Below are 15,739 nucleotides of genomic sequence, written 5' to 3'. Positions count from 1 at the left end.
TGGTGATACAAGAGCACACAGCTCAGCTGCTGTAGGTTCCTCTATCCCTTGTGGTGGAGCTGGCGGTCCTCACACATCTGTTCCTCCCCTGTCCCTTTTTTGAACATACATAATCAATATAACCCCAGTATCTTACCGATCAGGCCATTTCATTTTGCACTGATGACTCTCTGCTTTACCTGTTGAGTGAGAAAGCTGGCAAGTGATTGCTGCAGCTCTGTCTTTAAAGCCATTTTGGAGAGACAACCTTGAAGAACCACAATTTTTTACACTCACAACCAAAAAGGGGGGGTGGGGGGGTGGGAAGGAATCAAGTATAATGATTTTCTCCCTCCAAAACTGTCTTTAAAAATACTCCCTGGCTCAGGTTCTTTATGCCATTTTACAGCCTCCAGCAAGTTTTTACAGCTCAGCTACTTTCCAACCCCAGAAAATGCAGCGCAGTCCCCGAACTATCAAAGTGCAAATGGCTTGACTGTAATCTAGGAAGATTCAAGAGAAACAGGTCAAATGCTACGCTACACATTTATGGCAACATATTTTAAAAGCAGGAGGGTAGAAGCAGGTTTACCCTGGGCAGGTTTAATGTGAGAAGACCAAAATCTTCTCTTTCCTGAAGGTGATTGTAACCAGTTTACTGGTCTTTGGCTGTGCATGCTCAAAAATAAAAATACTTCTGTAGCTCTCTCCGAACCAGGGTCTCAAGGTGCTTAGAAGATTAACTTCACAAGCTTTACAGCATGGTCATATTATCAGCCCCTACGGTGATGCCAATTTACCAGTGGGAAACTGGGGCTTGAGGAAACTGGAGATCAAGTTCTCTGGCAGCTTTGGCTGTGGCCAAGTGTTCAGAAAAATCAATACCAATGCCGGGGATTCTTGCGACTTTTGGTAACTCCACACAAGGAACCCATGGCACAGCCAGATCCCCTGAGTCTAAACATGTTGACTTATCTATGCGCTTCATCATTCACCCCATCGCTGACACCAGTATGAAGGCTCAGTTTAGCTCACTACCCATTGCTGTAAATATTTATAAGACTGGCCTGGATCTCAGCAGTGGCAGTAGGAATTTTCCTGCTTTCACAGAAAGTGTACCAAACCACTATCAGAAATATAAAAGCAGTATCACAGTGCTCACAGAAACAAATTGGAGTCTTTATCCTGTCAGGTCTCAGCCAGGACCTCGTATCATCTTTGTAAGAAGTCTGCCCTTAGGTCCTCAGCACATAGATTTTTCCCTGCATGCTGGGGTAGCTTCAGGATTTTGTTTTGCTGCAAGGCCATGCTAGTAATAACTCCTGTAAGTTTTAGAAAGCTGGATTTGCAAAGCTAGCTGCTAGAGAACATGCTAAATTACAGGTTAGGCTATGTGTATTTACTACAACTAGAAGGATTTTTTTTTTTTTTCCAATCTTGAAAATCCCAGAAGGGCAGCTCTCTCAGTGTAAAATATTTTGTCACAGTGACCACCTTAAATGTCACCCTGGTTTGGTGACAAATTTATGGTGACATTTTTCAACAGAGATGGTTAAACTCAAGTGCTGCCTGTAAAATACCGATTTTCCTGCACTCTGAAAATGTCTGGGGGAAAAAATGATACTGTATATAAAATTTGATTTATAAAAACCATATGCCTGTTGCTTTAAACTCTGGGTGCATTTACATTACAAGACACAAATTAAATTTAACATCATTCTTCCAACCACTGTGTTTCATCCAGGACTGAGCAGACAGGAGGGGAGTTGAAGTTGCAGTAGATGAGTGGCAATACAGGGGGAAACTTGGGAAAGACAGGGAGGAGACACACCAAGAGGGTGACTGATAAAGGTGTATACCTTTATAAAGGCATGGACATGCATTTTCCTGGCTATGACCTGTAAATTACCACCTGGTTTCAGAACTACTCTTTCCAATACTAAAAATATGAAGATAAGGGATCCCTCTCCCCAACCCATTCAATTTATTTGCAATGGTTTTTAGAAGTCAGCAATAGAATGAAAAATAAGTGTAGATTTTCTTAACTATTTCCTTAATGCTATAATATTGGTGCAGATCTTTCAGAAAAGTGCTGGGATCTACTGTCTGGAGGGGAGGTGGGAGAAGGGTTTCTCCCTGTACAGGTCCTATTCACTGCTTTTGTTTATGTCTTAACACGTTAATGAAATACATTTAAAAATAAATGCTATGCTAAGGATGATGTGATGGATACTGAATTTGATGGATAGTGATACAAATGAAGATTAATATTAGTCATATCTGTATGATTTAATGAAGGATATAATGCCACCTGCTGTGTGGTGAAAACAAATTACTGCTTCTTTGGTTGTTTTTGACTAGTTCTGGAAAGAAAATGAATTTGAACAAAACTAATTTCCTTTTAATGCCTTATATGTGTAATTAAAGATTCACATGTTGCAACTAAGCATAAATACTGTGTAAAATCACACATAGGAGAGACCTACGATGTTAACCCACCATTTCCCAGAGGGTACAGCACCCAGCATCTTCTAGTTGAGTTCAGTAGTAGTTTCCTTTTCCTCTTTGGGGACCTGGGAGACATCCTCATACACTTCCCTGCTTTGTTACAGGTACAAAATAAATCCTCTTGGAGGCAATAATGGCCTTTTATTCCTAGAGCAGTGCCAGATGGAGATGTATATTCATACACTTAGCGTGGGCAGGTCACCTGACTGGCCCAGATGCAGGGCCACGCTGTGTTGGTACATCTCTCTGGTGGTTGCTGCACGGGCAGCTCTGAAGCTGTGGACACCATGTGAATCCAAAGAGGGAGTGATGATGCCTCGGAGCAGGCATCTCTGCTGGGTGCAGACCACAAGCGGCACCAACAGAAGGCATCAAAACCCGGGCAGTGGCTTGGATCTGTTGCCACTGTGGACCTTTCTGAGGACTCAGTGGGGTTTTTTGGCTAATGGGTTATTTTGCAGCTCGGGACGCCCAGTCTAGCCAGAGCTCCTGCACTGGAGCGTGCTATGTTTTCTTGCCATATCTAAAGGCTGAATGGCCTAGCTGCTGGATGGCATATTATGTATGGCACACTGGCAAACGACTGTAACAAAATAACTTTGTCCCCCAACAAAGTTAATTGAATGAGATTTAATGTTGCTAAGAGATTTGGACTGCATCCCTCAAACTTCAGGAGATTAGGCTGCTGAGCAGGAGGCACTGCAGAGGGGTTGGCACCGTGCCAGTAAACAGAGCTTTATCAGGATGATATGTTAATATTTGTGTGTACTGAAAAATTAAAAAAAAAAAAAAAGAGGGCAGGGTGGTGGACTGCCTCATCTGCTTCTCTGGCATAGCGATTCCCATTGAAGCTGATGGTAAAACACTAATGCTTCGGCAATAAAGACAAGTGATTTCAAAACAGCTTGATTGCAATGGAAAACAGATGCCTAATGCAGCCAAACCCCCTTTATCTGTGGTCCCAGCAGATCTTGCATGGAGAAATATTTGTCTTATGAGAAGGCCCAGAAGCCCAAGCTGAAATCAGAGCTGAGTTTGGCGAGGGGCTTCTTCAGGATGCAACAATGCTGACTCAGCAGGTTGGGGGTAGATACAAGCTGTCTCTGCCTGGGGACCAAGCTGGCCATACACAGGTTCACCATCGTTCAAAAACTGTGTAGCCATGTTAGTGTGAGACTGCATGTGAGGTAACAACCCATGATGAAAAACTCTACAGAAAAAAAAAGCAACAACCCCAAACATAAAGACTGTAGAAAGTACAGAAGACTACAGGAAAAAAAACACAACTACAGAGACTACAGAATAAAGACCCAACAAACCAGCCGGTAAGAAAGACAGGCAGTGGTAAGACTCTTGGTGTCCTTCATCCGACACAATACGGACAGGGAAAATGCTGAGAGTGCAGCAGTGGATCTTGCAGGCTGAGAAGGCGCTCCTGAATTTCAGCTAAAGTTTGGACAATTAAAACGTTGAAGCTGATTTCAAAGTGGATTTTTGTGAATTAATTGCTGGAGACAAGTTAACTGGAGAAGGTGATAGTGATGTGTGCAAGGGTTGGAAGAAATATTTTCTGAGCGTGGGTATGTGCGAGAGGTTTGAGGAGGGCCACTGGCAGTGCTCCTGCCTGGTCCTGACTTGCTCACTGCTATTGGACTCTCACCTTGGAGATCTGGGGAACGTGGATCTGAGTGCACTGGGTGCTGGAAATGCACATGGATGGTTGTAAAGGGTGTGACCACTCTAGTTACTGATGACCTGAGTCCTACCAGAAACTCAAGTGGTATTTTCAGCTGAGGACTGCTGGAAGAGTGGTCTGGCTGGTGACCATATCAGCAAAGTGTAGTGTGTGGTTTTCTCACCACATGAAACCTGCAGCACCTGAATGGGGCATGGGAGAAAGGGGGAAACCTTGAAGTTTCATGAGATGGAGGACAATACAGTTTCTATCCACAGAGCTTAGTAATTTCATCTATGGTTGTAACACAAGAGCTACAGCTCTCCCTTATTGCTAGTAAACAAGTAGGATCTGGCCTTTACAATTGGCACTTTTTTCCTCTCTTTCAACCTTTCATAAGCCTTTCATAAGCACTTTGCCTGATATCCTGGTCCCAGTGAGGCAAAATGGCAAATATCTCATGGACTCCAGTGGGACAGGAGCTAATTCTCAGTTAGAATGACGTACAAGCCCTATGCACTGGCTATACTCTGAACTTACACACCCAGAAGTCACATCAAGACAACACAGAGGTCATGGGAAATCGACATTTTCTGTATAAAGCATGGGAGTACAATTTGTAGGCTGACGCAGATTATCTTTAGATCACCAAGGGGATGCATAAGGCTGGGGATCCTTGCGCAGCTCAGCCTGGATACAGGTTCAAGTCCAGCCTGATTAAATATTGTCTGATGTCTCCATGATGTGGTTTGAATTTCTCTGCCTTGATTTTACTGGGCAGATTTTACACCCATGAGATATTCCCTCTTTGCCAAAGCATCCCCTGTCATTGGGAGGAGGTACAAGCATGACATTTGTACCATTTCTATAGCTGGGCTACAAGCCTGCCAGTTGCTACTAACATTCCCTAAAAAACCCCAAACTCCAGGAGAGAGGGACAAGGAATGCATCAAGAGTTTATTGGCTTTGCTGCTGATAGATGGGTGAAGATAAGTATTTGTGCAATGGCATGTCCTGTTATCTGGCTCTGGGAATAAAGTGATGATTCAGTCCAAGTGCTTTATCACAGATACACATCAGAAAAGAACTACATAGAAAGATTATCGCAGGACTGTCTTGGCTTTTGCAGATCTGAATAATTATGTGGATCTGATTAGTTATACATTTTATATTCCTTTAACGAGGCTTTTCCATCTGAATAGTCAGTTCTTCAGACAGAAAAACTCCTCCCACTTCACCTTATTTTTTATTGCCCTGGGCTGCATGTGTCTAATTCATTTTTGTAACCCAGAAATGGCCTCTCTGGTTATATTTGAGTTAAGACCTGCCTTCTTGAGTGCTGAGGAAACGTACAGGTTTGCAGAGAGCACTCTGTGCTGTAACACAACAGCAAAAACTAGGAAGACTAAAGCTAAACTCAAATTCTTCCTGGTGGAAACTTTATTGTAGTGAATGAACCATGTCACTGAAGAAAAGGCTGGGTTTACCTCCAGACACCACATCTCCCAACTCCACAGGAGTTCAAATGAGCTAATCCTAGCAACTTCAAATGATGTAAGGTGACCTTCACTCCAAAAGCCTTTTCTCCTGTTGATTTTCTCCATTTGGGTGTCTTTCCATGCTCAACTGGCAGCATCAGCAGAGAGGGAGGAAAATAATAACAACAGCAGTCACTGCCAGAACAAAAAAGAAAGTGTGCAATCTTTTTTGTATTGTCCGGAGGGGGAAAGACTATGAGCAGACAAACTTGTGTGCTGAGTTTAATCTTAACATTCTTTCTAATAAACCCCATTGGTGTATTTAAAAAAGGAATCTAAATTGGTGAAAACAGGACTTATATTAAAATTATTGTCTCTGGTTTAAAAAACACCTGTGGAAAGTGCTTTTGTTCATATTTTTCTTTCTTGCTGGGCTGCAAGGATTGATTTGTTTGTTCGAGCATAATGTTGGTAGCTGAGACCATCACAAGGGCTGGCTTCTTGAAACCAAAGCTCTTCCCTCTTCCCCTGTGTAATCAGCTGGGAAGAAGCTCACTGGCCCCGTGGGGAAATTGTTCCATCACTAACAGCCTCCTTCTGCTGGGGCTTCAGGAGCTGGGGGAATGTGGGGGAACAGAGAAGCCGAACCTCCTTCTCCTCTGTCTGGTTTTAATGTCACTTAGAAAGAAGCTATCGGAAGTTCTTAGTTTCACATTTTGATCTCATTTCCCATTCGGCAGCTCGGTACAGATGTGGATTTTCCGAGCCATCTGATCTGTTTGGATAATAAAAGCCCGCTAGGTCTTTTGGGGAAAAGCTGATATACTGTTGCCAACATTTTTGTAGATGTTTTCCAAGCACAATTTTCCAACTGAACCCCAGAGGGTGGGCAGGCTGGGAGCTGCTGGAGGGCTGTGTGCTCATTTTCATCCATTTTTAATGTGCTTAAAAAAAGAAAGAAAGAAAACAATGCCCTTTCCTAGTGACCAACTTCTCTAAAATGATTCAGTTTGGGGGTTTTGTACTGAAGAATTTATTTTCTAATAAAGTCTTGATTTATATCTTTTAATCTAGGTTTCTGTTTTTCTGTCAAAACATTAAAAGACCAGCAATCTCTTCCACATCCATATAATGATGAGAGATCTTCACATACTCTGAATCAGGAAAAGCATATTAAAATCCTGTACTGTGTTCTTCAGAAAGCATCTAGAGCAGTGAGTTCCCTTTGAAATCTGGTGGTGGTGGTAAACGTGTAACACTTCTAGAAATAAGGTCATGGATGCTAGTCCATAAACTTCCAACATCACTTTCCTCTCCTGTGTTTTATAGGATTTTCTCAAGGAACCAAGCTAGTAGTATTGCATCCACCACCTTGATGAGCAGTCCTGGAGCATGTTACATTTATCTTGTGGACTTGAAGTGGTGAGGGGCTCTGACCTCTGTTCTGGCATGTCTGGATATATTTACAGGGTAGGAAAGAGTGAGTGTTGAGAATAAATGTGTCAACTCTGGACACCCTACTGCTGGGATGCTCCTGGATCTTGTTCTCTGGAGACCCAGCTGGTACACGTGGGGAACACCCAGGACATGCTCTGCGTTGCACTGTGTGTCACCTTGCAGACCTGTTGTGGGACGGGCATTCGGATGAGGAGATGTACCCTGGTTCTCTGTGCTGCATGCCTGCTTCTCACTCCCTTCTGCTGTTCTGAGTACCTCTACTCTGAGAAATATCCTCACCTTCTGAAATTGATCTTTTTCTTTTAAAGTTTCTTCTCTTCCTCTGTTTTCTGAAGTTCTACAAAATAAAATAATGTGAATTCTTCCCTCATCTTCTCTCTCTTCTTCTTTGTTATGATACCTTCTCCTGCTGGAAGTGCAAGTGCAGTCTGCTGCCAGGTCTTCATAATTGCTGTTCATGAGCTGGAGAACTTGCACGCGAGGTTTTGCATGTGGATCTGGAAATCAGTGTGACAAAGTGAACCCAGGACTCAGCAATACAAATTTTTCAAAACTAAGACTGAGGACACTATTGCTTTATAAATCTGCATGCCGTGAGACCCATCAGAGAGCTCTCATTGACCTCAGAAAGCAAATGCAAGCCTCATCTCTGTAGAGCAAATGGCATAAAAGCAGGCATCCGTTCTCCAAACCTGATTTGTTTTGCTGTTATGTGTGAGCTGGAGAGCCTCCTGTGTGCTACTGAAGAAGGAAGATTTATTTTTAAAAATTCTAATATCATCAGAAGATTTTTCTCTTAGAACTGAAAAACAGCAAAGAAACTTTAAACATCAGGGATGAAGACTGTTTCAGGCAACCCAGCCTTAATTTACAGAGATACTTTAATCAGCACAGTAACATTGAGGATCATGATGCTCTGGCCCTTTTTTCTTCCCTGAACAGTTCAGTTAACAGTTGGGCTAATTGGTAGCTGTCAAGCCTGTACTGAATGTACTGAGGGTTTCTGTGATAGTGCTCCGTCCACTTGAAGGCAAATGGTATAGTTTGGGTTTCAGAAAAATGTCAATTAGAAAGCAATTTCCATGCATTCACAGCTTACTCAAAGTGTTATAATTTTGCCTGATGCTTTCCATTCTGCTTGCTCTTGCAAAGTCAATCTATTTATTTCTGTTATCTGCTTCATTGTAAACTCCTAGAGAACAGACCGTCTCCTTTATTGCATGTATGCAAAGTGCCTGCTGCAGTCTGGCTTGCTTTCTTGTTGGGACTCCAAGGTGCTGCTACAATTAATGTGAGGATGGAAAGTTTGAATAACCTCCTTGTAGCTGCTCTGAGTGATGAATGTGTGTGAGGAAGTCTCCTAGGATTTTTCCTATAATAAAGTATTATTTTTCACATTAACAATTCCAAAATAGCTGAACTTTGACTTGGCCTTTTCAGTGCATGTTTCCCAGAATGTGTGTTCACTAAGCCGTTCTGCTGTTGAGAGTGAGATTTTGGCCCCTGCGAGCGGTGCACAGTCCCAGGGAGGAGTGGCCAACCCACTTGTCTTTTGCTGCTTGATTTTGAGGAGTGAATCTTACATCTTTTTTTGTTTGTACCTCTATAAACTTTCAGATCACACTATAGCTTGAGCACATCCCTCCAGGAAGCATTTAAAAATACCTGGTTTTGAAGATGCATCTCACAAATAGATATTTTTAATTGGGTATGGAAAAATGCTTGGTAAAGGACAAATACTCTTTTTACAAGTATGTACACAGAGGTGGTTGTGTAAGGATAGAGCTGGTTGACATTAGTGACTTTTTAGTTTTCTTTGCAGTTTAATGGTGAAGATATAGCATTGGGGTAGGACCTTGGAGAACTGGGCTCAGAAAATAACATTACCCCATATTTTTTTTTGAAAATCACTCATGGTCTTTTGCTACCGTAATTTCTTGTCTGTAAAGTGGGGACTGCAGATGAGGGGGATGCCATCCTGGACTGCCACTGCTGCTTCTGAAACTTCTGTGCCAACCCTCTCTGGAGCCAGGAGTTACACAGGTCCTACCCATCTGGAGGAGTGAGGGGTTGTGAACATTTAGCAGATAGTTTCCAAGGCAGAGCTTGGTAAATGGTGGACAGGGCTATGTGGTACGTCTGGCGAGGGCACTTGGTGGAGGTGTCTGCTAGATCTCTGCTTAGTTTGCAACTTGTCTCACCTGCACCGTGAAGCAGCTGATTTCAGCAGGTTTTGATGCTTCATTAAAACATTATCAATGTAGTCTCATAGTGCAATAAGTTGTGTGACTCTTGCAACTATTATCCTCCCAGAGTTTCTTTCTGAAAGTATTTAACAGGGGCAGGAGAGCATGGAAATGTGGGGACATTTGAGCTGTGGTTGACCATCTGGTTTGTTCTTGGCACCTATTTAATGTTCCTAAACTGTGTCTGGATCCCTTTGATCAGACCAGTGTAAGGAGGCCAAGCTAATGTGCAGAACCACATCACTTTTAACCATGTCCCACTGAAAGGCTGAGAAAAGCTGAAGTGAGAAAGCCCATGGCAGTACAAGCAATAGGTGGGGTTGAATGAAGCAACTTGAATGTCAAGTAGTATAGAAAGTCTGGAAAACCTTGGATTAGGCTGTTACTAGGGTATGGCCTAAATTGCCAGATGTGAGGAAACCCAAGCAATATGTAATGAGGACTTTGCATTTGACTTACCCTTCAGGACTCTCAAAGTTGTAGATGATCATGCAAACCGTATGTGGTGCAGAGAGGACAAATTTGAGTTACTGAGGAGAGGGATTTGCTGCTTCTGGGCTCTGGGGTCAGGGCTCTTCACTCAGATTAGCCCAGAGAATTTTTTTTCTTGGTATAGAATAAAGATTATACTATAAAAGCCAACAGATGCTTAACTGTCATGTTATGAATGGCATCACTGTAATTAAATGCCTCAGCTTGTTGTCTTAAACAAGTAGTTTCTTTGAGAATTCATCACTGGAAAAAAAAAAGCTGTGTTTTGGAGAAGGCAAAGAGGGAGACTTTACTTTCTTTTCTCCTAATTTTTATTCTGCACCTAGAATTCCCTGATTCCCTCAGCAGGACATTCTGCCTCATACATGGGGATGATGTGGGCAGCTTTCCCTGACCTCAAGCCCCATTTTCTCTCAGGAGCTTTATGGAGGGAGCGAATACCATAGTCTCCCTTTACAGATGGATGCATCAAGACAGAAATCTTCAGGTTCAACACCATGACTCAAATGCTGCATCACTGTGTGCCTGCGAGCCTTGTTTTTAAGGTGACCTCCTGTTTTGTGAACTCACACCTCCCATTTGGGAATTCATGGTGGGGATGGGAGCCTGAGGCTGGGATTTGTAGACATCTGCCCAGACGTTTGTCATGTTGTCATGTTGTGCTGTTGTGGGAAGCCTTCTTCCTCTGGTATCTCCTAGCTGTGAGTGGGGAAGGGCTCAGCCCTTTCTCCTGACATGTGCAGGGTGCTTCTCCGGCACATGAAGACTCTGGTCCTTGGTTTTTCTGTCTGCTGCAACACCATCCCCAAGGTAGGCACCGACCAGTGGGGCTGCAGGGCATGCTCAGTGGTTGCCTTGGTTTCCCTGCTGAAGCTGGATGGCTCCATGCCTGCACAGGACATTTCATCTCCTGCCAAAACACCACTCGTAAATGCAAGAGGTGGCGGAAACTTTGGTCTGAAAGTCCCCTGTGGAGCTACATCCCCACTTGGGGGCCATTTAGGGGCTGAATGCTTCAGCTGAGGCAAAGGATGAGTGAGTGCCAGGAATGCCTGAATGTTAGACATTGTCACTAAAAGCGAGAAGCTCTCATTTCTTACATATTTATACCTAAAATGATTTCCCCAAGTGAGGAAGAAAACAGCCAGGCTCAGGGTTTCTTACAGGTGCAGAACAGCCTCTTGGTTTCCCTCTTCTCAGTGTTTTTTTTCACTCCTTTTTTCTGTCACTGTTCAATGAGGGCCTGATCCTTCCAGCCGCCCCATGGAGGGCTGCCCCAAATTCAGCACTCATGTCATTTGAAACCAAAGGGCCAAGGATTTCAGCTTGAGACCCCAAATTATTTAGACTCCCAATGCCAAAGATGAAGGGTGGCTCCTTATCAGTGATGTTGTGCTTGTGTTGGGGCTTTGGCACATGAAACAGTTAAAACTTTGGATGAGAGGTGTTGAAGCACTTTGCAGATCATATGGGAATCTGCAATCTGGGAAAGGGCCCTCATCTGTGAGTCCCACAGCTGGTCAGCCCAATTTCCAGCCTCTCCAGCTCCCTCTGATGAGCAGCCTGCCCCCAGCATATCCCACTCCCCGGTTTGGTGTCTGCAGCCTTGCAGAAACTGCACTGAGTCCCATCACACAGGCCATTAGGGGAGACAAGGAGTGCTGGTCTCAGGGCTGGTCTGAGGGACACTGCCAGGTCCTGTCTGCCAGCTGGACTTTGCACTGCTGGTCACACCTCCTTCAGCCTGGCAGCACAGCTAATTTTCCAGCCATCTTATTGTCCTCTTATCCAGCCCATGTTGCACCAATCTGATGATAAGGACAGTATGGGAGACTGCATCAAAAGCCTTGCAAAGGTTAAGGTGTACAACATTCACTGCCCTCTCCTTGTCCATAATGCCAACCACCTCATCACAGAAAGCAGATTTTTACTAGCTCAGGCATGATTTAACTTTGATGAAAGTTCAGCCAGCTTTACACTGCACTCCCTTCACCCTCCAGGATGTTGTGTTAGTGGGGATTAGATTTGTTCAGTCTCCATGCCTCCCCTGGAGTTGGCATACCTTTAACATACGCTCATGTGGCTACAAAAGCAGTTGAACCTGGTACTGAGCAATCAAGTCCCAAATATTCCCTCCAATTATCCAAACCACTTGTACTCCGGGAGAAAGTACAGATGATGACATTCAAGATGGAATAATTATGTAGCAGAGTCTTGCAGTATTTATGTGAAGGGTTATTACACCACAGCTCCAAATGTTAGCAAAATCACCCCAAGTAAACAGCATGCAGGGTTTGCATGTCCATCTCCCACTCTCATAATGCTCACTCATGTTTATGGGCAGACTGATACGGGTTTTTATTGCTAACGTCTTTCTCATTAATAGCCTGCTTGAATTTTATGGTATATCTTTTTGGCACAAAATCAATTGAGAGTTTGCAATTATGCTTCCGGATAGAAGATGCTGTTTACATCATGTTGCTCTGTAAATATTGGACAAAGAGATCTATGTGGGAGCATCAGGCATGGTGCTGGGCCAAAGACACCAGAGGGTTATTTGCAGGACATTTATGGCCTCAAGGACAGAGTTTGCTGCCAGAGTTACAGTGTCTTCCCTCCACTGGATGCAACAGCACAACTCTGGAGCTGCAGAAAGAACAGGAACTTCAAACAGGGTTTGCCCTGAGGCACTGTGGACTGAGAAATGCATGAGCAACGTGATTAGCTGAAGAAGGGCAGGAGCATTATGGGCAGTGATATTAGTCCTGCCTGCCCTTGCAGAGGTGAGACCTACCTTAGTGTAGAGCTCTTCCTGCGCACTTGCGAGGCCTCATATGGGCACACTTTGTGCAATGTTAGGCAACATGCCACATGAATCACTTTGCAGAGGCTGGAAAAATGTAGCAACATATGGAGCTGAGTTTGGGGAAAGAATTGAAAACAAACCTCATAACTTGAGTGGTTTCCTTCCATGGCAGCTGTTCACATGTGCTCTCGATGCTTGATATGGGCCTCCCTGCTCACTGGGGAGATACCTGGAAGTTGTCAGTGGAGAACTTGCTCTCCAGAAGACTTTCACCACCTCTGTTTGCAGCTGCTTGGGATGAGGACTGAATTCTGCACTGACCTGAGGAAAATGGAGTATATGCTTCCCTGTACAAGCTTTGTGAACTTCTCGGACAGCATCTCTGCAGCCTATGAGCTAGATTACATCTAAACCCAGTAGCTATTAAATAATCTGAGGGTGTTCAGCATGACTTGATGAAAAACCTTATAACCAGGCTGGGACACAGTGGAAACCAGTTTCTAGCGGACACAGCATAGCCACATCCACATCTGATTAAAGCACCATAACTCCAATGCAGCCAAGGTGGCATCATAGCTCCCACCAGGAGATTCAGCTCTTTCACCAACAACCACAAAACCTTGCAAGCTGAGTAGAAATCAGGTGGGTGGCAGTCCTTGATCTAGTTAGGATGCTGCAAGGATAAAGCTCAGAAAGAATAGGTTATGTTTGTGGGCTAGCTGGTTTCTTTGAACCTCAGTTATCCAGCCATAAGAGAAGAGAGGAATAGTGCTCTCTGTCTTAGCTGTTTGCACTTTGACTTTTATAATGGGCATGTTACCATACCCAAAGAGATCTGGGGACAGAAGCTGCAAGCAAGTTAAACCATCTTAGGGTAAACCAACTTCAGTAGAGAAAGGTAAACACAAGACTTAGAATAGAATAAACTCCACTGAAAGCAGGAACTCAGAAGGAGTTTGATGGACTAAAATCACAACATTGGCAATGTTGAAGATGTATCTGTTTAGGGCTGTCAAGCAATTCCCATTGGGGCATTTCCTTCGGCCAAGCTGCCACCCAAGCTGTGGATATGCACACCTGGCTCACTTGTCTCCATCTTGGAGCCCTGGCAGTCACAGAGGCAATCCTTGTGCTGTAGGAAAACCATGGCTAAACACTTCTTTCCTTGGCTGTTTTTTGCATCCTCTCTCAGGGCATTGGCATTGCACTGGACACAGCATCCCCACTAAGGAATAGGGCTGGTAGGTGGTTTGTCACCCTCTCTCAGGGGCTAGTTTGAGGTGTGGGCATCCTTGCAAGTAAGTCACTAATTTCACCATTACTGATGCAGTGCTCTTGGGACGTCCTTTCCCTATCTCCTCCATGGGAAGTTAGTTATACAAGGCCAGCCCAGCACCTCCTCAGGATGTGGACACCAAAATGCAGAGCTGTGACACATGGTGACATCACTTACTGTTTCTGTCAGATGGGACTAGGGGAGGCAGTTTCTGGGACTGTCACAGGGCCAAGGACTGAGGAAAAGCGGTGGTGGGGTGTCTCCATCTCAGTGCTGGGTGGGCAGTACAAGGGGTCAGAGGTGTCTCCCAGGCTCTGCTGTTGCCTGGGGGCTCTCTTGCTGAGCAGCTGTCATGCACATCCAGGGACAGGATTAGCTCCCATTTGGGAGAGGGCTCACCAGGTTCCCTTGAGCTTCAGAGTGGCTTTTATTGAGAGGTAGGGATTTTTGCTCAGGTTGCTCCCCAGAAAACCATGTGGCAGCCCCACTTTTATTGGGCCAGGCCAGGGTCCCCATTGACCCTCACAGCTGGGTTGGGTCTCAGCTCCTCTGTAAGAGCCTGGGGGACAGACAGTCCCTGCCTTTTGCAGATAGGTGGAAGAATTCATCCCCTAAAGGCAATGTGTCTATCCTGAGCTGGCCCCTATGTAGTCACCTGAATACTATGCAATGGGTTGTATGATGATATAGACCAGACCCCAGACAGACCTCTTGAGAGATCAGATGAAGAGCAGTTCAAGAATACATTATTTCTTTCCACTTCGTATAAAGGGAGTTGAAGGTGATGAGCAAATGTCAACACCTGTACTGGAAGTATCTGTCATTAGGTGAACTGAATCCCACCATTGTGCCTGAGAGCTTGTTGAGGTCTGAGCAAACTCTACTGGTCTCACTCTGCTGAAAAGAATTACATATTCATTTTGTTGGCTACTGTTATATCCATGATTATTCTTACTCACTAGGGGCTCTGCTCCAGCAAAACTTGAGTATTTAATACCTAAACGAGAGGGGGATAATTATGTACTTAAAGTTATTTAGTAAATGCTCTGATGGAGTGAAGGGTGCAGAAGAATTAGCTGCAAAGTTGGTTGCGGTAGAGGGAAGCCAAGGTGGAATCTGGCCAGGGATTCTCTCACTCATTTCCTTATCCCAGAGCGCTTCACTGAGCTTAATGGTCAAAATATGGCCAAGGCTATTCTTTCCATAGTCTAAATTTTCAGCTAAAATAATCTGTACTCCAAGCACTTTTTCCTGTAACGCAGATAGACTGTGCCTTCTGCCATTTGGGACTCGTACAGACCTGGTAACTCTGATCATGGTTGTTACTTATTTTCCTTTGTTTGTCAGTATAATTCTCTGTTTTTTTTTTTTTCCCCCAGTCACTTTCTGTGTCTGAAATGTGAATTTGTGCAGGAAGATGTTTCACCATGGCTTTTTGGGATAGGGCAGAGCTGGCCTTTCTGGTGTCCAGCTTATTTTCAAACAGTTGGAATGACTCCCACCTCTTTTTGCAGAGACCACTCAGCCATCCATGCAACAGCAGCTGAACTGCCATGAATTACAACCTGATGTACTAAAGATTCCTGAAATTGAAGCCATTTTACTGTAATATCCTGTGTTGCAAACGGTGGTAATTCATTCTCAACAGCTTATGAGGCAGCTGCTGGAGCTCCGTGTTAGGACTGTGGTTTGACACCAGGGGAGGTGGTCCTGCTTCTTCCTCACCTCTCCAGGGCAACTGCTTGTTTTGCACTGCATGTGCTATAGGTGCAGGAGGGGAAAAGCCTACTGACCCAGCAGAGACCCAACCCACCAGAACTG

Source organism: Strix uralensis, chromosome 1 (assembly GCF_047716275.1).
Source record: "Strix uralensis isolate ZFMK-TIS-50842 chromosome 1, bStrUra1, whole genome shotgun sequence".
In the NCBI taxonomy this organism is placed as follows: Eukaryota; Metazoa; Chordata; class Aves; order Strigiformes; family Strigidae; genus Strix; species Strix uralensis.
Note: the sequence above shows the minus strand (reverse complement) of the source record.